We start from the raw sequence: 25,470 nt of genomic DNA on the forward strand, positions 1-25,470 counted from the left end.
ATTCTAAAGGGTGGCTGCTTGGAGGAGGGAGGGCCATAGCCTGCCCCAAGGGCCTGGGAGGATTAGCATTTTCCTGATCTTTATCCATGTCTTGGACAAGTATTGCTTCCTGAAGAGGCCACCTCCCTGATGTGCAATGATTCCAGCTGATCCAGCTGTGCCTATTCCTTTCTCAAGGGATGGACAGAGAGGCTCTATGGAAGGCTGCATTTCCTTCAGGAAGGGCGGCGATGCCAGGCACAGTCACAGGAGGTAATTGCTGTGCCTCTGGGCTTCAGCCCTGCTGAGGCTTGACCTGCCCTCTGCTACTTGGCACTGTGGGCACGGAAAAGACCAGAGAAGACGGGCACAGCCCAGAGGAATTATCCCGAGCTGGCTCAGGGCACTCGGGTACTGAGCTGTCTTGCTGGGGTCCCTCTGTGGGAGACAAGTCCTGAAACCTGGGAGCGGCTGCACGGGGTGCCCGTGGTGGGGAAAGGACAGAGGGGGAGAGCAAGGCTCCAGTGAGTCCTGAGAGGGCCTGGCTGTGTGTCCTTGAGGGCTGTGGGAGCTGTTCCACAGGCAGGTGGGTAAGCAGAAGAGAGTGACAGAGGGACAGTGGGTTAGTTGGGGCATTCTGCCTGCTGCAGATTTTTCCAAGGCATTTAGTGAGGGTTTCCTGTGTAGGAGTGAGAGAGCCCCAGGGCCCTGGGCTGCTCCAGCGGGCCCTCCAGGGATGTTGCACAGGGACTGCAAAGAGTCTGGAGAGTAACCAGAATCCACAGGCTCCCACAGCCCGACCCCACCGCCTAGCAGTGTCCAATTCCCTAAGGCAGAAAAAGATCCAGCCCACCATGGAAATGGTTCTATGGGATCTGTGCTCCCTTGTAGACTGGGATCGTGACTTGGATTATTTGGAAATACTGGTTAATGGTGGTTTCAAGACCTTGCCAGATGTTGGAGGCAAGTTCTGAAAGAACATTTCCTGACAAAATAATCCATGTAAATGTGGCAGGAGCTCACTCATGTGGTATTTCCCTTAAGTTCCTCTGAAGGTTAATCAGTTCTGGAAAATTTGCCCTGCTCCCTTCTGGAGCCCTGAGGGATCCCACAGGATGGCTTTCAGTGGGAGGAAGGAGCATTCAGCTGTCCATCTTCTTCCCATGTGCAATGCCAAAGTGTCCTTCCATGTGCTCTGTGCAGCCACGAGGAAGAGCAGAGAGGGAAGGGGCTGGGCCAGGGGCTGTGCCCCAGGGCTGAGCCTTTCTCAGCTCCTCTGCCGGCCCCAGGGAGCCTCAGCTGCTCCTGCTGCCACTGCCAAGCCCTGGCCTAGCTTGGAGCTGGCTTTAGAGCTGCTGGCACCTCCAGGGAGTCCTTTCTGCCCCAACTACCCCGCAAGGGGCTCCTTCCATCCTAGTGTGGGGCCACTGCAGGCACGTGGTCCCCCTGCCCCTGCTCCTGAGTAAAAGGCAGAGCCGAGGGAGTGCCTTGGAGGGCACCAATCACCCAGGTGCCCGCACTGCCGCTTGGCACTGAAGGAGAATAGTCAGCAGTGTCACAGGAGCTGTTCTGTCCTGCCTTTCTTTGCAGCTGAACCTGTTGGTGAAGGTGATCTGGCTTCCCAGCCCACGTTCAGGATAAAGCCTCTGGGAGATGGGCAGGGTAGGTCAAGGCCTTTCCCCTGGGAGAGCTGCCAGCTCAGAGCCCAAAGTTTTGCCAGGGGGGCATTGCTGCAGGTGCCAGGACAGAGCCATGCACGTGTGTGCTCTCGCCCTGTGCAATCCCCTCACAACTTCTGCAAACACTGGCAGCTCTTTGGAGGAGGGTGGGCCCTGGCCCAGCCCAAAAATCCCCGATGTTTTGTGAATCATTCCTCATTTTTGATAAGCTGGAAGCTCTGAAGATGCCACCAAAGAAATTGGGAATTTTTCTATCTGATCCAGCTGTTCTTTTTTCTCAAGTGAGGCACCAAAAGGCAGGACGGAAGGAGGTGTTTCCCCAAGGAAGCAGTGGCCGATTGGCAGCCCCTGCTGCAGGAAGAAAGGCCATGCCAGACACGGGCACAAGCACAGGAGGTAACTGCTGTGCAGGGCTCAGCCCTTGGCAGGGCTGTGTGGCAGCATCTCTTCCCCAAGAGCCTGCCCTTGCACGGCCCGGACACAGCCAAAGCTGGAGGTGCCTCTGGAGGCTTGGAGGCCTCTGGAGCTCGTTCACAGCCCCGGGGAAATGGGCCTCGTGCACCAACGTCCCTCCCCCTGCAGCTGCTCCAGAGCTGGCCCTGAGTGCCCAGAGGCCCAAGGCACAGGAGCAGCCCCGAGCGGGAGCCCTGCCGTGAGCCCAGGGCCAGAGCCAGCCCTGGCTCCCGACTGGGCAGGGGCTGCGCTGGGTCCTGACAGGGCCTGACTCTGTCCCCTGGGGCTGGGGGAGCTGTCACGGGGCAGGGATGGCCAGGGCTGGCAGGGGCTGCTCAGGGATGGGTTTGGCCCGTGTGCCTCGAAGCAGCCACTGCCCAAGGAGCTGCGCTGCCCCCGGGCTCTCCTCCCGGCCTGCTGGGCTTGGTTGGGAGGCACAGCCTGTGCCAAGGGGCGGGAAGGTGCCTGCAGGCCCCAGCTCTGGGGGAAATGGAGACCGTCCTGCCCAGATCCACCGTGCTGCCAGCTCAGCAGTGCAGCACAGCATGGGCTCACACTCCCCATCGCTCCCACAGGTGCAGCCAGCCCCACAGCACCTGTTCCTGATTCCCAGAAGGGAATTGGAAAGACTTTCTGTGAGGGGACAGGCTGCTGGCTAGGGCTAATGTCAGGCCTGCTTGGTTTGGAGTTTATCATGATTTTATGCTGTGTGCGAATTTGGACTTACTGGAAGAGTAAAGGGTGAGTGTTGTGTTCATCTTTCCCTCAAAAAGCTTCTTTTGAAAGTCTAATGTAGATGGGAAACATTCTCAAAGAGGCTGCAGTAGAGTTGTGGCCAGTCCATGATTGTCCAAATAACTCTGCTGTGGGTTCTGCTGCTGCCCAGTGCTTTCTGTGGCCTCTTGATTCTTCATTCTTCTGGGCCTTCTCCTGAGGGGCCCGCTGGGGCTGCAGCCAGTGCTGGCTGCCACTGAGGCTGCCTGGCCAAGAGCAGCCCCAGGGCCACAGGGCAGAGGCAAAGCAAGGTGGGGAGGAGAAAGAGCAGGGACGAGCTTGCCCTGGAAAGGCAGAGGCGCTCTGGGGGCCGCTCCTGGCCAGGGACCCTGCCCAGAGCCGTCCCCTGCTCGCCGGGGCCGTGAGGGGCAGCTGTGCAGCTGGGCCAGGCTGTGCCAGCAGCTCCAGCCGTGCTGGGGAGCCTTGCCAGCCCTGGGCCCTGCTGTGCAGGAGGCTCCCTGAGTGCCACTGGCAGTGGGGCCTCAGCCACCTCCTCTCTTTGCAGGAGCACCTCTGGACAGGAGTTGAAAGACGGTGGCTGCACCTCACCCCCAGAGATCTTGAACAGCTACCCCAGCAATAATAAGGGTCTGGGCAGCCCTCTCAAGAATCCTGAGAAGAGGACCCCAGAACAGCCATCTACAAGGAAACCGCTTATGCCCGTGTAGATCCTACTGCCACCTCCTCTCCCCATGTGTATCCCAAACCTACCTTCATCCCTTTTTTGATCTTCCTCTGCCCTGTCCCAGCCCATTCCCAAGTTTTTCTAGAGACCCTCTGACAAGCTCAGCGCCTTCCAGCCCCTCCTGAGACCCACATGTCCCTTCTTCAGTCCCTGAGCCGCCTGGCCCTGCCATCTAAAAAACACTGAATTTGACCCACCCCGCTCTGCCAGGGTAGGTGATGGCCCCTTCTGTTGCAACAAGGAGAAGTAGCCATCACCCAAGTGTCTTTGTGGCAGCAGCAGCAAAGCCCATCCGGCACCACCCCTGGCTGAGTTCCACGCCCAGGGGCAGCCGTGGATGCACACAGGGTGGGCAGGCAGGAGCCAGGCAAGGGCTGCCATGACCAGCGGCAGGGCCGCGAGGGCTGGGGGAACCCAGGGGGCAGGCAGTGGCATGGGGCTCCTGAGCAAAAGCAACTCCATTGTGCCTCTGTATTTCATTTTAAGAAATTAGACATTTTTAGAAATACTTCAAAATATTTTTTCTTTAGAGAGACATCCCCAAATATTTTTTCCCAATTACTATAGTAGCTAAGGATTTTCCAAAGTAGTTTTAGAATCCTAAAAATGCAACCCTATTTTGTATTTGTTTTTTATTTTTAGAAATATTTAGAAATACTTTTTGTAGAGAGAAATCCCCAAATGTTTCTTCCCTTTTCCCACAATATGTCCGTATTTCTAAAAGTAGTTTTACAGTTCTGGAAAATTTTTTCCAATTAGACAATAAAAAATTAAATTGTATTTCAGTGGTAATCTTTACTCTGGAAAGAACTAAGACACCCTCAGACACCCAGCCTGATGCAGAGGCTCTTTTCCCATGGGAGCTTTTACCTAGTCACAGCCAACATATATAGAACCTTTTCCCAGATATTTCCTGGGATTTTTGACAAGCTCACTGCTTAAGTCTTGTCAGGCAAACTTTGAGCACAGTGGGAATCTCTTCAAGTCACCATCTTTCTTTGCTTCTGGTGGAACTGCCTCAGTTCTAGAGCAGGGGCTTCTCTGAACTTCCTGCTGCCCCCGGGCTCTCCTCCCGGCCTGCTGGGCTTGGTTGAGAGGCACAGCCTGTGCCAAGGGGCGGCAAGGTGCCTGCAGGCCCCAGCTCTGGGGGAAACGGAGACCGTCCTGCCCAGATCCCCTGTGCTGCCAGCTCAGCAGTGTAGCACAGCACGGGCTCACGCTCCCCATCGCTCCCACAGATGCAGCTGGCCCCACAGCACCTGTTCCCCATTCCCAGAAGGGAATTGGCTTCTGTCAGGGAACACACTGCTGGCTAATGACAAGCCTGGCTTTTCTATGGCATGCAGGTGATGGGGGGACCCGTGTAAGGCTGGCAAATGACCGGGGTCCATCGTGAGGCACGCGAGCTGGAGGGGGTTTTGTGCGTGTTGGGTGTTGCAGTAAGACATGCGAGGTTTTGGGTCCTTTCTAAGTGGTGCGTGTGGCTGGGGTTCCTCATGAGGTTCTTAGGGGATTTGGGATCTTTTCTATGGTGTACAGGTGACTGGAGACATCTGTAAGGCTGGCAGGGGCTTGACTTCCTCGTGATTAACATTGCGGTTTAGTGCTTGCTGTCAAGGCCTGGAGAGGAGCTGAGTCCTTGCTAAGGTGGGCAGGAGGATGGGTTCTTTTGTGAGGCACACGGGGATATTGTGGGGTTCCTGCTGAGGGGTGCAGGGATCCCTCATGAGGCGCACAGGTAAAATTTGGGGTCTCTGCTGAGGGGTGCAGGGATCATTTATGAGGCACAAAGGAGTACTGACGGTCTTTACAGAGGTTTGCAGGAGTCCCTCATGAGGTGTGCTGCGGGGATTTTCAGTCTTCTCAGCACAGCAAAGGGCCACTCTCGGCCGAGGCTGTGCAAAGTCAGCAGGAAGCTTCCTGCAAAGCCTTGGGCCCGGCCTGCGGGCCCGGCGGGCGGGCGGAGCCCATCCTTGGGGGCCGGGCGGGGCCTCTGCAGCCGCCGCGCCCCTGTCGAGCCAGCTGCGGCCCCGGCGGGGAAGGGCCGCGGCCCCGGGCTCCGATGGGGCTGCCGAGCAGCGGGGCAGGCACAACAAGGGCCTCGCTACGCCCCGGCCCTGTGCTGCAGCCACACACATTGACAGCCACGGCCGTGCCCTGCGGCACACGGGGCGCCCGTGGCTACAGGGCAGAGGCAAAGCCCGGTGGGGAGGAGAAAGAGCAGGGACGAGCTTGCCCTGGAAAGGCAGAGGCGCTCTGGGGGCCGCTCCTGGCCAGGGACCCTGCCCAGAGCCGTCCCCTGCTCGCCGGGGCCGTGAGGGGCAGCTGTGCAGCTGGGCCAGGCTGTGCCAGCAGCTCCAGCCGTGCTGGGGAGCCTTGCCAGCCCTGGGCCCTGCTGTGCAGGAGGCTCCCTGAGTGCCACTGGCAGTGGGGCCTCAGCCACCTCCTCTCTTTGCAGGAGCACCTCTGGACAGGAGTTGAAAGACGGTGGCTGCACCTCACCCCCAGAGATCTTGAACAGCTACCCCAGCAATAATAAGGGTCTGGGCAGCCCTCTCAAGAATCCTGAGAAGAGGACCCCAGAACAGCCATCTACAAGGAAACCGCTTATGCCCGTGTAGATCCTACTGCCACCTCCTCTCCCCATGTGTATCCCAAACCTACCTTCATCCCTTTTTTGATCTTCCTCTGCCCTGTCCCAGCCCATTCCCAAGTTTTTCTAGAGACCCTCTGACAAGCTCAGCGCCTTCCAGCCCCTCCTGAGACCCACATGTCCCTTCTTCAGTCCCTGAGCCGCCTGGCCCTGCCATCTAAAAAACACTGAATTTGACCCACCCCGCTCTGCCAGGGTAGGTGATGGCCCCTTCTGTTGCAACAAGGAGAAGTAGCCATCACCCAAGTGTCTTTGTGGCAGCAGCAGCAAAGCCCATCCGGCACCACCCTGGCTGAGTTCCACGCCCAGGGGCAGCCGTGGATGCACACAGGGTGGGCAGGCAGGAGCCAGGCAAGGGCTGCCATGACCAGCGGCAGGGCCGCGAGGGCTGGGGGAACCCAGGGGGCAGGCAGTGGCATGGGGCTCCTGAGCAAAAGCAACTCCATTGTGCCTCTGTATTTCATTTTAAGAAATTAGACATTTTTAGAAATACTTCAAAATATTTTTTCTTTAGAGAGACATCCCCAAATATTTTTTCCCAATTACTATAGTAGCTAAGGATTTTCCAAAGTAGTTTTAGAATCCTAAAAATGCAACCCTATTTTGTATTTGTTTTTTATTTTTAGAAATATTTAGAAATACTTTTTGTAGAGAGAAATCCCCAAATGTTTCTTCCCTTTTCCCACAATATGTCCGTATTTCTAAAAGTAGTTTTACAGTTCTGGAAAATTTTTTCCAATTAGACAATAAAAAATTAAATTGTATTTCAGTGGTAATCTTTACTCTGGAAAGAACTAAGACACCCTCAGACACCCAGCCTGATGCAGAGGCTCTTTTCCCATGGGAGCTTTTACCTAGTCACAGCCAACATATATAGAACCTTTTCCCAGATATTTCCTGGGATTTTTGACAAGCTCACTGCTTAAGTCTTGTCAGGCAAACTTTGAGCACAGTGGGAATCTCTTCAAGTCACCATCTTTCTTTGCTTCTGGTGGAACTGCCTCAGTTCTAGAGCAGGGGCTTCTCTGAACTTCCTGCTGCCCCCGGGCTCTCCTCCCGGCCTGCTGGGCTTGGTTGAGAGGCACAGCCTGTGCCAAGGGGCGGCAAGGTGCCTGCAGGCCCCAGCTCTGGGGGAAACGGAGAACGTCCTGCCCAGATCCCCTGTGCTGCCAGCTCAGCAGTGCAGCACAGCACGGGCTCACGCTCCCCATCGCTCCCACAGATGCAGCTGGCCCCACAGCACCTGTTCCCCATTCCCAGAAGGGAATTGGCTTCTGTCAGGGAACACACTGCTGGCTAATGACAAGCCTGGCTTTTCTATGGCATGCAGGTGATGGGGGGACCCGTGTAAGGCTGGCAAATGACCGGGGTCCATCGTGAGGCACGCGAGCTGGAGGGGGTTTTGTGCGTGTTGGGTGTTGCAGTAAGACATGCGAGGTTTTGGGTCCTTTCGAAGTGGTGCGTGTGGCTGGGGTTCCTCATGAGGTTCTTAGGGGATTTGGGATCTTTTCTATGGTGTACAGGTGACTGGAGACATCTGTAAGGCTGGCAGGGGCTTGACTTCCTCGTGATTAACATTGCGGTTTAGTGCTTGCTGTCAAGGCCTGGAGAGGAGCTGAGTCCTTGCTAAGGTGGGCAGGAGGATGGGTTCTTTTGTGAGGCACACGGGGATATTGTGGGGTTCCTGCTGAGGGGTGCAGGGATCCCTCATGAGGCGCACAGGTAAAATTTGGGGTCTCTGCTGAGGGGTGCAGGGATCATTTATGAGGCACAAAGGAGTACTGACGGTCTTTACAGAGGTTTGCAGGAGTCCCTCATGAGGTGTGCTGCGGGGATTTTCAGTCTTCTCAGCACAGCAAAGGGCCACTCTCGGCCGAGGCTGTGCAAAGTCAGCAGGAAGCTTCCTGCAAAGCCTTGGGCCCGGCCTGCGGGCCCGGCGGGCGGGCGGAGCCCATCCTTGGGGGCCGGGCGGGGCCTCTGCAGCCGCCGCGCCCCTGTCGAGCCAGCTGCGGCCCCGGCGGGGAAGGGCCGCGGCCCCGGGCTCCGATGGGGCTGCCGAGCAGCGGGGCAGCCACAACAAGGGCCTCGCTACGCCCCGGCCCTGTGCTGCAGCCACACACATTGACAGCCACGGCCGTGCCCTGCGGCACACGGGGCGCCCGTGGCTACAGGGCAGAGGCAAAGCACGGTGGGGAGGAGAAAGAGCAGGGACGAGCTTGCCCTGGAAAGGCAGAGGCGCTCTGGGGGCCGCTCCTGGCCAGGGACCCTGCCCAGAGCCGTCCCCTGCTCGCCGGGGCCGTGAGGGGCAGCTGTGCAGCTGGGCCAGGCTGTGCCAGCAGCTCCAGCCGTGCTGGGGAGCCTTGCCAGCCCTGGGCCCTGCTGTGCAGGAGGCTCCCTGAGTGCCACTGGCAGTGGGGCCTCAGCCACCTCCTCTCTTTGCAGGAGCACCTCTGGACAGGAGTTGAAAGACGGTGGCTGCACCTCACCCCCAGAGATCTTGAACAGCTACCCCAGCAATAATAAGGGTCTGGGCAGCCCTCTCAAGAATCCTGAGAAGAGGACCCCAGAACAGCCATCTACAAGGAAACCGCTTATGCCCGTGTAGATCCTACTGCCACCTCCTCTCCCCATGTGTATCCCAAAGCTACCTTCATCCCTTTTTTGATCTTCCTCTGCCCTGTCCCAGCCCATTCCCAAGTTTTTCTAGAGACCCTCTGACAAGCTCAGCGCCTTCCAGCCCCTCCTGAGACCCACATGTCCCTTCTTCAGTCCCTGAGCCGCCTGGCCCTGCCATCTAAAAAACACTGAATTTGACCCACCCCGCTCTGCCAGGGTAGGTGATGGCCCCTTCTGTTGCAACAAGGAGAAGTAGCCATCACCCAAGTGTCTTTGTGGCAGCAGCAGCAAAGCCCATCCGGCACCACCCCTGGCTGAGTTCCACGCCCAGGGGCAGCCGTGGATGCACACAGGGTGGGCAGGCAGGAGCCGGGCAAGGGCTGCCATGACCAGCGGCAGGGCCGCGAGGGCTGGGGGAACCCAGGGGGCAGGCAGTGGCATGGGGCTCCTGAGCAAAAGCAACTCCATTGTGCCTCTGTATTTCATTTTAAGAAATTAGACATTTTTAGAAATACTTCAAAATATTTTTTCTTTAGAGAGACATCCCCAAATATTTTTTCCCAATTACTATAGTAGCTAAGGATTTTTCAAAGTAGTTTTAGAATCCTAAAAATGCAACCCTATTTTGTATTTGTTTTTTATTTTTAGAAATATTTAGAAATACTTTTTGTAGAGAGAAATCCCCAAATGTTTCTTCCCTTTTCCCACAATATGTCCGTATTTCTAAAAGTAGTTTTACAGTTCTGGAAAATTTTTTCCAATTAGACAATAAAAAATTAAATTGTATTTCAGTGGTAATCTTTACTCTGGAAAGAACTAAGACACCCTCAGACACCCAGCCTGATGCAGAGGCTCTTTTCCCATGGGAGCTTTTACCTAGTCACAGCCAACATATATAGAACCTTTTCCCAGATATTTCCTGGGATTTTTGACAAGCTCACTGCTTAAGTCTTGTCAGGCAAACTTTGAGCACAGTGGGAATCTCTTCAAGTCACCATCTTTCTTTGCTTCTGGTGGAACTGCCTCAGTTCTAGAGCAGGGGCTTCTCTGAACTTCCTGCTGCCCCCGGGCTCTCCTCCCGGCCTGCTGGGCTTGGTTGAGAGGCACAGCCTGTGCCAAGGGGCGGCAAGGTGCCTGCAGGCCCCAGCTCTGGGGGAAACGGAGAACGTCCTGCCCAGATCCCCTGTGCTGCCAGCTCAGCAGTGCAGCACAGCACGGGCTCACGCTCCCCATCGCTCCCACAGATGCAGCTGGCCCCACAGCACCTGTTCCCCATTCCCAGAAGGGAATTGGCTTCTGTCAGGGAACACACTGCTGGCTAATGACAAGCCTGGCTTTTCTATGGCATGCAGGTGATGGGGGGACCCGTGTAAGGCTGGCAAATGACCGGGGTCCATCGTGAGGCACGCGAGCTGGAGGGGGTTTTGTGCGTGTTGGGTGTTGCAGTAAGACATGCGAGGTTTTGGGTCCTTTCTAAGTGGTGCGTGTGGCTGGGGTTCCTCATGAGGTTCTTAGGGGATTTGGGATCTTTTCTATGGTGTACAGGTGACTGGAGACATCTGTAAGGCTGGCAGGGGCTTGACTTCCTCGTGATTAACATTGCGGTTTAGTGCTTGCTGTCAAGGCCTGGAGAGGAGCTGAGTCCTTGCTAAGGTGGGCAGGAGGATGGGTTCTTTTGTGAGGCACACGGGGATATTGTGGGGTTCCTGCTGAGGGGTGCAGGGATCCCTCATGAGGCGCACAGGTAAAATTTGGGGTCTCTGCTGAGGGGTGCAGGGATCATTTATGAGGCACAAAGGAGTACTGACGGTCTTTACAGAGGTTTGCAGGAGTCCCTCATGAGGTGTGCTGCGGGGATTTTCAGTCTTCTCAGCACAGCAAAGGGCCACTCTCGGCCGAGGCTGTGCAAAGTCAGCAGGAAGCTTCCTGCAAAGCCTTGGGCCTGGCCTGCGGGCCCGGCGGGCGGGCGGAGCCCATCCTTGGGGGCCGGGCGGGGCCTCTGCAGCCGCCGCGCCCCTGTCGAGCCAGCTGCGGCCCCGGCGGGGAAGGGCCGCGGCCCCGGGCTCCGATGGGGCTGCCGAGCAGCGGGGCAGGCACAACAAGGGCCTCGCTACGCCCCGGCCCTGTGCTGCAGCCACACACATTGACAGCCACGGCCGTGCCCTGCGGCACACGGGGCGCCCGTGGCTACAGGGCAGAGGCAAAGCCCGGTGGGGAGGAGAAAGAGCAGGGACGAGCTTGCCCTGGAAAGGCAGAGGCGCTCTGGGGGCCGCTCCTGGCCAGGGACCCTGCCCAGAGCCGTCCCCTGCTCGCCGGGGCCGTGAGGGGCAGCTGTGCAGCTGGGCCAGGCTGTGCCAGCAGCTCCAGCCGTGCTGGGGAGCCTTGCCAGCCCTGGGCCCTGCTGTGCAGGAGGCTCCCTGAGTGCCACTGGCAGTGGGGCCTCAGCCACCTCCTCTCTTTGCAGGAGCACCTCTGGACAGGAGTTGAAAGACGGTGGCTGCACCTCACCCCCAGAGATCTTGAACAGCTACCCCAGCAATAATAAGGGTCTGGGCAGCCCTCTCAAGAATCCTGAGAAGAGGACCCCAGAACAGCCATCTACAAGGAAACCGCTTATGCCCGTGTAGATCCTACTGCCACCTCCTCTCCCCATGTGTATCCCAAACCTACCTTCATCCCTTTTTTGATCTTCCTCTGCCCTGTCCCAGCCCATTCCCAAGTTTTTCTAGAGACCCTCTGACAAGCTCAGCGCCTTCCAGCCCCTCCTGAGACCCACATGTCCCTTCTTCAGTCCCTGAGCCGCCTGGCCCTGCCATCTAAAAAACACTGAATTTGACCCACCCCGCTCTGCCAGGGTAGGTGATGGCCCCTTCTGTTGCAACAAGGAGAAGTAGCCATCACCCAAGTGTCTTTGTGGCAGCAGCAGCAAAGCCCATCCGGCACCACCCCTGGCTGAGTTCCACGCCCAGGGGCAGCCGTGGATGCACACAGGGTGGGCAGGCAGGAGCCAGGCAAGGGCTGCCATGACCAGCGGCAGGGCCGCGAGGGCTGGGGGAACCCAGGGGGCAGGCAGTGGCATGGGGCTCCTGAGCAAAAGCAACTCCATTGTGCCTCTGTATTTCATTTTAAGAAATTAGACATTTTTAGAAATACTTCAAAATATTTTTTCTTTAGAGAGACATCCCCAAATATTTTTTCCCAATTACTATAGTAGCTAAGGATTTTTCAAAGTAGTTTTAGAATCCTAAAAATGCAACCCTATTTTGTTTTTTATTTTTAGAAATATTTAGAAATACTTTTTGTAGAGAGAAATCCCCAAATGTTTCTTCCCTTTTCCCACAATATGTCCGTATTTCTAAAAGTAGTTTTACAGTTCTGGAAAATTTTTTCCAATTAGACAATAAAAAATTAAATTGTATTTCAGTGGTAATCTTTACTCTGGAAAGAACTAAGACACCCTCAGACACCCAGCCTGATGCAGAGGCTCTTTTCCCATGGGAGCTTTTACCTAGTCACAGCCAACATATATAGAACCTTTTCCCAGATATTTCCTGGGATTTTTGACAAGCTCACTGCTTAAGTCTTGTCAGGCAAACTTTGAGCACAGTGGGAATCTCTTCAAGTCACCATCTTTCTTTGCTTCTGGTGGAACTGCCTCAGTTCTAGAGCAGGGGCTTCTCTGAACTTCCTGCTGCCCCCGGGCTCTCCTCCCGGCCTGCTGGGCTTGGTTGAGAGGCACAGCCTGTGCCAAGGGGCGGCAAGGTGCCTGCAGGCCCCAGCTCTGGGGGAAACGGAGACCGTCCTGCCCAGATCCCCTGTGCTGCCAGCTCAGCAGTGCAGCACAGCACGGGCTCACGCTCCCCATCGCTCCCAAAGGTGCAGCCGGCCCCACAGCATGTGTTCCCCATTCCCAGAAGGGAATTGGCTTCTGTCAGGGAACACACTGCTGGCTAATGACAAGCCTGGCTTTTCTATGGCATGCAGGTGATGGGGGGACCCGTGTAAGGCTGGCAAATGACCGGGGTCCATCGTGAGGCACGCGAGCTGGAGGGGGTTTTGTGCGTGTTGGGTGTTGCAGTAAGACATGCGAGGTTTTGGGTCCTTTCTAAGTGGTGCGTGTGGCTGGGGTTCCTCATGAGGTTCTTAGGGGATTTGGGATCTTTTCTATGGTGTACAGGTGACTGGAGACATCTGTAAGGCTGGCAGGGGCTTGACTTCCTCGTGATTAACATTGCGGTTTAGTGCTTGCTGTCAAGGCCTGGAGAGGAGCTGAGTCCCTGCTAAGGTGGGCAGGAGGATGGGTTCTTTTGTGAGGCACACGGGGATATTGTGGGGTTCCTGCTGAGGGGTGCAGGGATCCCTCATGAGGCGCACAGGTAAAATTTGGGGTCTCTGCTGAGGGGTGCAGGGATCATTTATGAGGCACAAAGGAGTACTGAAGGTCTTTACAGAGGTTTGCAGGAGTTCCTTATGAGGTGTGCTGCGGGGATTTTCAGTCTTCTCAGCACAGCAAAGGGCCACTCTCGGCCGAGGCTGTGCAAAGTCAGCAGGAAGCTTCCTGCAAAGCCTTGGGCCCGGCCTGCGGGCCGGGCGGGCGGGCGGAGCCCATCCTTGGGGGCCGGGCGGGGCCTCTGCAGCCGCCGCGCCCCTGTCGAGCCAGCTGCGGCCCCGGCGGGGAAGGGCCGCGGCCCCGGGCTCCGATGGGGCTGCCGAGCAGCGGGGCAGGCACAACAAGGGCCTCGCTACGCCCCGGCCCTGTGCTGCAGCCACACACATTGACAGCCACGGCCGTGCCCTGCGGCACACGGGGCGCCCGTGGCTACAGGGCAGAGGCAAAGCACGGTGGGGAGGAGAAAGAGCAGGGACGAGCTTGCCCTGGAAAGGCAGAGGCGCTCTGGGGGCCGCTCCTGGCCAGGGACCCTGCCCAGAGCCGTCCCCTGCTCGCCGGGGCCGTGAGGGGCAGCTGTGCAGCTGGGCCAGGCTGTGCCAGCAGCTCCAGCCGTGCTGGGGAGCCTTGCCAGCCCTGGGCCCTGCTGTGCAGGAGGCTCCCTGAGTGCCACTGGCAGTGGGGCCTCAGCCACCTCCTCTCTTTGCAGGAGCACCTCTGGACAGGAGTTGAAAGACGGTGGCTGCACCTCACCCCCAGAGATCTTGAACAGCTACCCCAGCAATAATAAGGGTCTGGGCAGCCCTCTCAAGAATCCTGAGAAGAGGACCCCAGAACAGCCATCTACAAGGAAACCGCTTATGCCCGTGTAGATCCTACTGCCACCTCCTCTCTCCATGTGTATCCCAAAGCTACCTTCATCCCTTTTTTGATCTTCCTCTGCCCTGTCCCAGCCCATTCCCAAGTTTTTCTAGAGACCCTCTGACAAGCTCAGCGCCTTCCAGCCCCTCCTGAGACCCACATGTCCCTTCTTCAGTCCCTGAGCCGCCTGGCCCTGCCATCTAAAAAACACTGAATTTGACCCACCCCGCTCTGCCAGGGTAGGTGATGGCCCCTTCTGTTGCAACAAGGAGAAGTAGCCATCACCCAAGTGTCTTTGTGGCAGCAGCAGCAAAGCCCATCCGGCACCACCCCTGGCTGAGTTCCACGCCCAGGGGCAGCCGTGGATGCACACAGGGTGGGCAGGCAGGAGCCAGGCAAGGGCTGCCATGACCAGCGGCAGGGCCGCGAGGGCTGGGGGAACCCAGGGGGCAGGCAGTGGCATGGGGCTCCTGAGCAAAAGCAACTCCATTGTGCCTCTGTATTTCATTTTAAGAAATTAGACATTTTTAGAAATACTTCAAAATATTTTTTCTTTAGAGAGACATCCCCAAATATTTTTTCCCAATTACTATAGTAGCTAAGGATTTTTCAAAGTAGTTTTAGAATCCTAAAAATGCAACCCTATTTTGTTTTTTATTTTTAGAAATATTTAGAAATACTTTTTGTAGAGAGAAATCCCCAAATGTTTCTTCCCTTTTCCCACAATATGTCCGTATTTCTAAAAGTAGTTTTACAGTTCTGGAAAATTTTTTCCAATTAGACAATAAAAAATTAAATTGTATTTCAGTGGTAATCTTTACTCTGGAAAGAACTAAGACACCCTCAGACACCCAGCCTGATGCAGAGGCTCTTTTCCCATGGGAGCTTTTACCTAGTCACAGCCAACATATATAGAACCTTTTCCCAGATATTTCCTGGGATTTTTGACAAGCTCACTGCTTAAGTCTTGTCAGGCAAACTTTGAGCACAGTGGGAATCTCTTCAAGTCACCATCTTTCTTTGCTTCTGGTGGAACTGCCTCAGTTCTAGAGCAGGGGCTTCTCTGAGCTTCCTGCTGCCCCCGGGCTCTCCTCCCGGCCTGCTGGGCTTGGTTGAGAGGCACAGCCTGTGCCAAGGGGCGGCAAGGTGCCTGCAGGCCCCAGCTCTGGGGGAAACGGAGACCGTCCTGCCCAGATCCCCTGTGCTGCCAGCTCAGCAGTGCAGCACAGCACGGGCTCACGCTCCCCATCGCTCCCACAGATGCAGCCGGCCCCACAGCATGTGTTCCCCATTCCCAGAAGGGAATTGGCTTCTGTCAGGGAACACACTGCTGGCTAATGACAAGCCTGGCTTTTCTATGGCATGCAGGTGATGGGGGGACCCATGTAAGGCTGGCAAATGACCGGGGTCCATCGTGAGGCACGCGAGCTGGAGGGGGTTTTGTGCGTGTTGGGTGTTGCAGTAAGACATGCGAGGTTTTGGGTCCTTTCTAAGTGGTGCGTGTGGCTGGGGTTCCTCATGAGGTTCTTAGGGGATTTGGGATCTTTTCTATGGTGTACAGGTGACTGGAGACATCTGTAAGGCTGGCAGGGGCTTGACTTCCTCGTGATTAACATTGCGGTTTAGTGCTTGCTGTCAAGGCCTGGAGAGGAGCTGAGTCCTTGCTAAGGTGGGCAGGAGGATGGGTTCTTTTGTGAGGCACACGGGGATATTGTGGGGTTCCTGCTGAGGGGTGCAGGGATCCCTCATGAGGCGCACAGGTAAAATTTGGGGTCTCTGCTGAGGGGTGCAGGGATCATTTATGAGGCACAAAGGAGTACTGACGGTCTTTACAGAGGTTTGCAGGAGTCCCTCATGAGGTGTGCTGCGGGGATTTTCAGTCTTCTCAGCACAGCAAAGGGCCACTCTCGGCCGAGGCTGTGCAAAGTCAGCAGGAAGCTTCCTGCAAAGCCTTGGGCCCGGCCTGCGGGCCCGGCGGGCGGGCGGAGCCCATCCTTGGGGGCCGGGCGGGGCCTCTGCAGCCGCCGCGCCCCTGTCGAGCCAGCTGCGGCCCCGGCGGGGAAGGGCCGCGGCCCCGGGCTCCGATGGGGCTGCCGAGCAGCGGGGCAGCCACAACAAGGGCCTCGCTACGCCCCGGCCCTGTGCTGCAGCCACACACATTGACAGCCACGGCCGTGCCCTGCGGCACACGGGGCGCCCGTGGCTACAGGGCAGAGGCAAAGCACGGTGGGGAGAAGAAAGAGCAGGGACGAGCTTGCCCTGGAAAGGCAGAGGCGCTCTGGGGGCCGCTCCTGGCCAGGGACCCTGCCCAGAGCCGTCCCCTGCTCGCCGGGGCCGTGAGGGGCAGCTGTGCAGCTGGGCCAGGCTGTGCCAGCAGCTCCAGCCGTGCTGGGGAGCCTTGCCAGCTCTGGGCCCTGCTGTGCAGGAGGCTCCCTGAGTGCCACTGGCAGTGGGGCATCAGCCACTTCCTCTCTCCACAGGAGCACCTCTGCAGCTTCACAAGACCAGCCAAACAACTCAGGCAAAGGAGAGCTGGACCTGTCATCTTGCATCTCCGTGCCAGTGTTCGTTTTCCCTTCCACGTCTGCTTTACCAGCTTACTACTGGGCACATGTTGTTGCCACCACTACCACCCATAGTAGGACCCTCTGTCCCCGACGGTGCTGGCCCTGGTTCAGCCAGGCCAGGAGGTGCAGCCCTCCTGCCAGGGAAGGTCCTGAGTCCAGCAACATCTTTGGGCTTCAGCTCAGGTGTCTCTGTGTGCTACGAGCTGCACTGACAGAGCTTCTTGTCTGGGCACAGCCAGGGGTGAGCAGGCAGCAGCCGTTCAGAATAAAAAATAAAACTGCATTTCATTGGTAATTTTTACTCTAAGAAGAACTAAGTCATCAAGATTTTTACCTAGTGACAACAATCAACTTAAAACCTTTTCTGTGATATTTTCCGGGATTTCTGAAAAACTCACCTCCCAGTCTTCAGAGGCAAACTTTGAGCACAGTGGGAATCTCCTGCTGTGCAAGGGGGTCTCTGTGTGCCAGCTGCAACTGGGGCCTCAGCAACCTCCTGTCTCAACAGGCGTCCATCTGCAGCTTCACAGGAGTGGCCAAACACTTCAGTCCGGGACACCTGTACCAGACCTTCCCCATCTCCATGCCCATGCCCAGTGTCCCTGTCACAGCTGCTTTACCAGCCTTTTGCTGTGCCAATGCTGCCACCACCCAAACAAGTCCTCTCCCCTGAAGGCCCTGGCCCTGCTCTCTGGCCCCTACTGAAGGTGGGCAGGGCTTGGCCCAGCTCTTCTGCTGCAATAAAGAGATGGAGCTGTCACCCCAGTGTCCAGGTGGCAGCAGCAGCAAAGCCCAGCCGGCACCAGCCCCGGCTGAGCTCCATGCCCAGGGGCAGCCCTCGGTGTGGGCAGGCAGGAGCCAGGCAGGAGCTGCTGTGACCAGCGGCGGGGCCCCGAGTGCTGGGGCAGCCCATGCTGAGCGTCCCTGGGCTGAGGGTACATTTCCTTCCCTGGGATCATCTGGGCCTGGACCTCCTCTGTAGGAAATGGATTTGTAGAAAAAAATTAGCGTCTGATGGAAGGCTCACAGTGTATGTACTTTTATGTAAATTTTGTGATAAGAAATGCTGACTTAGAAGTTTTATGGAATAAGACAGATATCGCTAAAACAGGAATAGAAAAAAAAAAAATCAAACTTATAAACAGTCCCTAAAACTTCTCAGTTTTTATCATTCATTAGAAGACTTCTAATTCTTACAGATTACTTCATGACCTTAAAAAGATTAACAAGATCACAGAAAACACGAAGCCTCTACAACCTAGACTTCCCTCTCTTTCAGTGATTCCAAGAGACTAACCTCTCGTTATCATCCACTTAAAAAATTGTTTTTTCAAGATCCCACTATATCCAGAACGTACTCCTCGATGTACCTTTTTGGTTCCAACCATCAATAGAAAAGATACAAAGGTATCACTGAGTCATTTTGCTGCAAGGGATGAAAAATTCGCCTACTATTTGTCAATATTTTGTAGCAAAAACTTTGTCTCCAGCCCAACAAAAACAGCCGTAGTCAGGAATTTTTCACTACATGGATGACTTGCTCATTGCAGCACCAACTGAAAAAGAAATGGAACAAGCTTGAGACAGCGTCATCGCTGGAGTTCGTAATACTGGACTGCAAATTTCAACATCAAAAATACAAGAATCCTCACCCTGGAAATATCTATGAGGGAGGATGACAGAACAAACAATCAAGGCACAGAAAATACAGCTTAGAAGCAAAGTCAGCACCTTTCAAGATTTACAACAGCTTCTGAGAGAGATCATTTTGGGCCGATCTGTTTTAGGAATTACAAATGATGAACTTGTTCCACTTTTTAACCTACTAAGAGGAGACTGTAACATCAAATCTCAGAGGACTTTAACCTTTGAAACTCAAAAAGCAGTTGAAAAGGTTGGTGAAGCTCTTCAAAAAAGACACATCATTGTACTCCAGAAAAACCCTATTTCCTCACAGTGTTAGTAGAAAAAAATGCAACTTTATGATCTCATATTTGAGTGGGAGTCTTCTGAGAAAGATCCTTAGTTAATATTGGAATGGGTTTTTCTTCCTTATAAGTCTTCAAACCAGTTTTTAGAATTATAAAGGTGATAGCTCAAATTATAATGAGAACCAGAACGAGATTGCTGACTATGGCAAGTCAAGACTTTGTAATTATTTACCTTCAAAAAAAGATTACCTTAATTGGGCTTTGCAAAATTCAGAAGATTTACAGAATGCATGATTAAATTATTCAAGTGCTGGTTCAATTCATTATCCATTAAATTGTTACAAACAAAATTGAGTTTTAGAGAAAAACCTATACTAAGTAAAGAACCTTTGAGTGCTATAACTCTCTTTACTAATAGATCAGAGAAAACATATAAATCACTAGTAGCTTAACAAAACCAAACAACCAAATCATAGGAATCAGATATTCAAACAGCAGAGGACTCTCCTCAAATTGTTAAGTTGGCCAATGTAATCAAGATTTTTCAACTCTTTCCAGAGCCTTTTAACTTAATTACAGATTCAACTTATGGTGCTAATGTTGTTAAAAGAATTAAAAGATCCGTCTTGAAAGATGTTAGTAATAGTATCTTATATTGTTAGCTTTCATGTCTTTATACAATTTTACAACACAGAACTAACCAATATTTTGGTTTTCATATCAGGGCACACTCTTCGCTTCCAGGATTCATGGCAAAAGGAAAATGTGAGAGCAGAAAAGCTGACAATGGCTGTTTCAAACACTTTGCCAAACATTTTCAAACAAGCAAAACTGAGTAATGCGTTTTTTTGTCAAAATGATCAAGCACTTGTGCAAATGTTTCCCATCTCCAAGGATCAAGCAAAAGCAGATATTGGTGCTTGCCCTGACTGTCAACTTGTACAACCTCCTGTTTCTACAGGAGCTGTTAACCCTCAAGGATTGCAAAGTTTACAACCATGGCAAACAGGTATTACCAAATATCCATCTTTTGGAAAATTCAAAAATGTTCATGTGTCTATTGATACTTTTTCAGGTGCAGTTTTTGCTTCTGCACACACAAGGAAAAAAGCCAGTCATGCTTGCCAACATTTTCTGCAAGCTTTTGCTTCATTGGATGTACCCCAAGAAGCAAAACCAGACAATGGGCCCACATACACAGCTCAAAAATTGGCCACATTTTCTTTGGATTATGGTGTTCACCACACTTTTAGAATCCCCTATTCCCTATTCCCCCACAAGTCAGGCAATTATTAAAAAGACACACCCTAAAATGTATTCTAGATCAACAGAAGAGGGGAGTGCCGCAAGCAACACCTCAGAGGAAGCTGAGCAAAGCTTTAAATATCTTTAATATTTTTAATAGCTCATTTGCAGAACCTAATCTGCCAATTTCTAGGCACTTTTCAAATAGCACACAGGCAAAATTGACAGAAAATCCGCCTGTTTTAATCAGAAAACCTGAGACAGGACAAATTGAAGGACCATTTCCACTAGTAACCTGGGGCAAAGGGTAATGCCTGTGTTTCCACAGGTGCCAGACCTATGTGGGTCCCAGCAAGAAATGTGAAACCATATCACACACAAGAGCACACCGACAATTCCACGAGCAGGGAAATGAGCACATGAGCCACACAGAGAGACTACGGTTCATGTCAGATATTCCCTGTTCCACCCACAAAAACAACAAATCTTGAGTTTTATGTTGATGTTTGGACTGTGAAAATTGTTACTATCATGGAGCTCTTTTGGCAAAAGTGTGGTGTCTGTCATGTTAAAAAGAATTCTAAGATATCCAAATTTGTAAAAATTGAATGTTAGAGGGACAGTTTAGTGCCTTGTAGTTAGCCAGTCCCTAAACAAATGCTAAAAGATTTGCTTGAGAACTGTATGAGAAAGCTTTCACCAAAAAGCAGCTGAACAAGAACATAGAGTTTGATCAAATTGTATATTGTCACTTATTAGTTTTACTTACTTTTACAGTGCAGATATGCCTGTAGATCAACCAAAAAGGAATGTGTAGGTTCCTTTAGCCAAGTCAGCAAGCTCAGACACCATACGTTTGATCAATTTGAGCCCAGACAAACCCTTTGCGACCTGTTTAGTTAGTGTACCAATACCAATTAGGAGTGGGCAATACCCAATTGTGACAAATATTAATGTGAAGCTAGCAATGAGACAAATCACATAACCAATTAACATCATTATGCCCCTGATCTTCTTAAAGCACCTTCTAAACATCAAAAATTAGAAATTCTTAGTTCTTTAGCAATAGAGTTTTGTACTGAATTTCAGTACCAGGGAGATCCACAATTAAATGTTATGCCCCATCATCCTCTATACAGAAACTCACATTTGTAGGGCAATTGTATTACCCTAGTGCCCCCTAAAAGTAAAATTGCTGACCTAGATGAGTCTCCATGGCAATTGCCAAAAAGATATTGTTTCATTTATAGAAATAGAGCCTAACAGGGCATTCCCTCAAAAATGAAAGGTAGCCCATGTAGCATCAGATAGCTCACTGTTAAACACCTAATGTTTAAACACCTAATGTTAAAAAAAACTATCAAGAGAAAACACAGAAAAAGAAGATTTACCCATCATTATAAAGAAAACTGTAATAACAATATCAGTCCATGGGGCCATGCAAAATGAATTACATCAGCTTTATTTCTACCACAATTTCAAGTAAAGCATTAAAATAATTATACCAACTATGGTGTTAGCTGAGTAAGGAAGTCAATACTATTTCCGTTACAATTAGTGACATAATGACAGATGTTAGTGCTGTTTAGACATACAACCTTACAAAACAGAACTGCTGTGGCTGCAGCTCTCTCCATAGAGAGCAGCGGGCACGACTTTCCCAGGATTTTCCTGGGGCAGGCTGTGAGAAGATCAGAGAAAAGAATGAGAAACAATTCTTAGCTCCACTTGCTGCACCTGTTATTGTATGCAGGTGGAATGTGTTAGGGAGATTTGTTTACCAAAGGGTGATTTCTTAATTGGACACTGAATGGTGTTTGGATGGCTAGACCGGTTAGGTCAAAGCTGCATCGGACTGTCTGTAAGGGGATGAGTTTCTTAAGAAGTATATTGTAGTATAGTATAGTATAGTATGATAAAATAAAATAAAGTGATTGATCAGCCTTCTGCAATCATGGAGTCAATGCTAATTATTACCCGGCTGAAGGCCTGCGATGACAGAACTGCCATCAAATTTCTTTTACTAGCACATAGACATAGTTGGGATGATTTTGAAAGACTGTGTTATGTGAACTTATCTGACCATTCAGTGTCCATCCACAAACAACTTCAAAAACTGAAAGATTTGACAAACCAAATTAAAACAAATTATAGGTCATAGTTAGACAACTTGTTTGAAGGATAGAATTTTACACCTTATCTAAAAGAGCTTTACAAAATAAGTTTACATGCATCGATTATTATCATAACAATGTTAGTGATAGTACCTTATGTACTTCACTGTACACAAAAAATTATGAACAAGACAATCAAAGAAGTTTTTTCTGTACAAGAGAGAGGGAGAAATGTGCAAAATGGATTTGTAGAAAGTTCTCAGGGCCTGACAGCAGACCCACACTGTATGCATCTGTATGCAAAATTTGAGATAAGAAATGCTGACTTAGAAATGCCATGGAATATGACAGATATTGTTAAGAGAGAGCTAGAAAAAATGGGGCTAGAAAAAAGTTTCAAAAAATGGCCTTACAAACAAGACTAGATACTTTAGAGAAATGGAACTATGAAAGATGCATTGAAGTAGGACCCATGAGGGGTAGTTTTAGACAGTTGGCTTTAAGGCATCTACAGCATGGTGTGGCAAAAAGCTGATAGCCAAGAAATGCTTATCGTGTTTTGTAATTAAGAAATAGTTAGCTTCTGATCGTGATAGTGTGAATTGTAACATCTGTATTGTCTCACCCTTCTCATGAGACTCATGAAAATGGAATCAAAGGTTTTAAAATGCCTCTCAGTTACCCCATATCTGGCTCAGAAAAGGGAATTGTCTGACACTCCTCCAGTGGCATGCCCAGGAAAAGAGGGAAGCCATCAAAAAGTGCTTGCCTTGAGAACAATGGTGTGAGGCTGGACTCTGAAGTAAGTCCTTCACAGCCTGAGGGATGAGCTCAGAGGCCAGCAGACACTGGGCCTGTGGCAGCCCTGGATTTCTTTCGAACAGAGTGGGGATTTGCCCCCCAGGCCTCACCTGTTCACCCAGGGACACACACAGAGAAGATGGTTCAGCACTGTTGCTGCCCCCTGAGTGTTATGTTTGGGTCCCTCTAAAGGCATGCAGGGGTGTCGCAGCGCCTCTCCGAGTGTGTATTCAGAGTCACCCCGGCTTGCTCTGGCACAGTGAGCAGTGGGGGACACTCTCCCGTCCCTCGGGAGGTCAGGAGAGCAGCTAAGGCTTTCCCATTTCAGATGAGACACCAGCACAACACAGGTAGAAGGAGAGTGGACTCCAGTTGGGGGAAAAGTCCAGGTTTATTCTGGAGCTCAAAAAAGGTCCTTAACCCAGGGAATCCAGCCAACTGAAGACCCCAAAATGGGGTATGCAGGGTGTTATAAAGGAGGGAGTAAACCAGGAAGGGGTTTGCCTGCCTGCCAGTGGGGATACAGGAGGGCATGGGGATCAGGGAAACCAGCAGGTTGGGGGACCAGTATGGGCCACCCTAGGGAGGAGTCCCAGTGCCTGAACTATCACTCAACGCCCTTGGTAGAAGTTTCTAGAGGGAGGGGATGGGCCGTCGAGTGAAAAACAGGACACTGGGAAGGGGTTAAGGGAAGGATTCAGCCACTTTGGGGGAACAGGGGGAGGAGGTAGGGATATTGACATTAAAAAGGAGTGAGGGGGCAGCAGGGGCAGAACCATTATAACGGGGGAAACTGGGACAAACCAAAGTACAACTTAATGCAACTAAAACATATAAGAACACAATACAACACAGGGGCTTTGGGTCACCTCTGTGTTGTGCAGGGGACTGGGGACAGCCAAAACTTGTGCAGGGAATTTGGGAAATCTCCAAAGGTGTGCAGGGACCGAGGGAAACCTGTAAATTGAGCAGGGGCAGGGTGTCTCCTGTGAGGCACACAGGGATTTTAGGGTGGCTGAGGACCCCCAAAGGATGTGCAGTGGGTTTGGGTGTCTGCTAAAGCGTGCAGCTACCCTGATGGCCTGTATTGCATTATTTTTGTAAGCTTTGGTATCAAGTCCTTCACTTTTTAAATAGGGACCAAAGGCCAGAACAGAGAAAAGCAGGGACTCGGTGTCAGCGTGGCAGGGCTGCTGCTGCCTGCAATAGTGGGAATCACAAACATAAATTGAATTTTGGACTTGACATTGCTGTTGCATGTAGACCCATGAAATGTCTCATTTGTCCAATGCCACATAACACAGTTCTTGTGAAAAAGAATTTCAGAGAGCTGCCAGGAGGGCCATACTCTCCTCACTGGAACGGAACCTCTTGAGATCCCTTCCCAAATAATCCTGCCCCAGCCTTGAGGTCACAGCAGTACTCTGGAGTCACAGCAGGCTCAGGGGTACAGCTAAGGCCATGGGGTCACAGCAGGCTCAGGGGTCACAGCAGGCTGAGGTCACAGCAGGCTCTGAGGTCACAGAGGTCCCAGAGCCCTGTGATTGCACAGCAGCACAAGGACCCAGCAGTCAGTCCCTGAGCACAACTGTTGCGGCAGCAGCAGCGGTGGCAGCAGTGGTGCTGACATTGGGACAGCGGTGTCTGGACAGAGGTGGCAGCAAGAGCTGCGGGACTGGCAGAGGGCAAGGCACCATGGCCCTTGCTCTGCGACTCTTCCTGCTGCTCCTCCTGGCCGTGGCACTGCCTGCCAGGGCTGTCCAGGCTGCTCCGCTGAGAGCACTTGGAGCAGGTGAGCCGGCAGCCTGGCTCCCCTTTCCCGGGACAGCGCTCCCTGCTCCCCGGGAAGCGCTGGGGATGGTTTTCCCTGGGCCTTTAGGGAGGGTTTACTCTGGGGGAGGGAGTGAGAGCCCCCATGGGACCTGGGCAGCGCCTGTTTCCTCCCCAGGGATGTGTCACAGGGCATGCAAAGAGAGGGCAGAGTGACCAGGAGCCAGCCCAGAGCTCCCCAGGCCCCTGTGCAGTTTGGCCTTGTCCATACTCACCTGGCTCCCACAGCCTTACCCGACCTCATTGCAGTACCCAGTTCCCTAAGGGAGAGGGGGATCCCAGCACACCATGGAAATGAGTTTGATCTCTGCTCTCCTGTAGATTTGGATCATGATTTGGATGATTTGGAAGGCCTGCTGAATGACACTTTGAATGTCTTGGAGAAGGCTGGAGGCAAGTTCTGAATTTCCCTTTTTACTGGCAGAATAACCAGTGTCCATGTGGCAAGAGCTCACTCATCTGCCATTTTCATTAAGGTTAAGTCAGGGTTGAAAGATTCTGAAAACCTTGCCCTGCTCCCTTCTCATGCCCTGAGGGATCCCACAGGATTGCTGTCAGTGGGAGGAAGGAGCATTTAGCTGTCCATCTTCCTCCCGTATGCATTGCCAGTGTGCCCTTCCGTGTGCTCTGTGCAGCCACGGAGAAGAGCAGAAAGGGAAGGGGCCGGGCCCAGGGCTGTGCCCCGGGGCTGAGCCTTGCCTGCAGACTGAGGATCTCCTAAAATTCCACGGGAGCTGTTCTGTCCTGCCTTTCTTTGCAGCTGAACCTGCTGGTGAAGGTGGTGTGGCTTCCCAGCCCATGACCAGGACTGAGCCTCTGGGAGATGGTGAGGGTAGGTCAAGGCCTTTCCCCTGGGAAAGCTGCCAGCTCAGAGCCCAAAGCTCTGCCAGGGGGG

This window comes from Haemorhous mexicanus, chromosome 11, assembly GCF_027477595.1.
Source record: "Haemorhous mexicanus isolate bHaeMex1 chromosome 11, bHaeMex1.pri, whole genome shotgun sequence".
In the NCBI taxonomy this organism is placed as follows: domain Eukaryota; kingdom Metazoa; phylum Chordata; class Aves; order Passeriformes; family Fringillidae; genus Haemorhous; species Haemorhous mexicanus.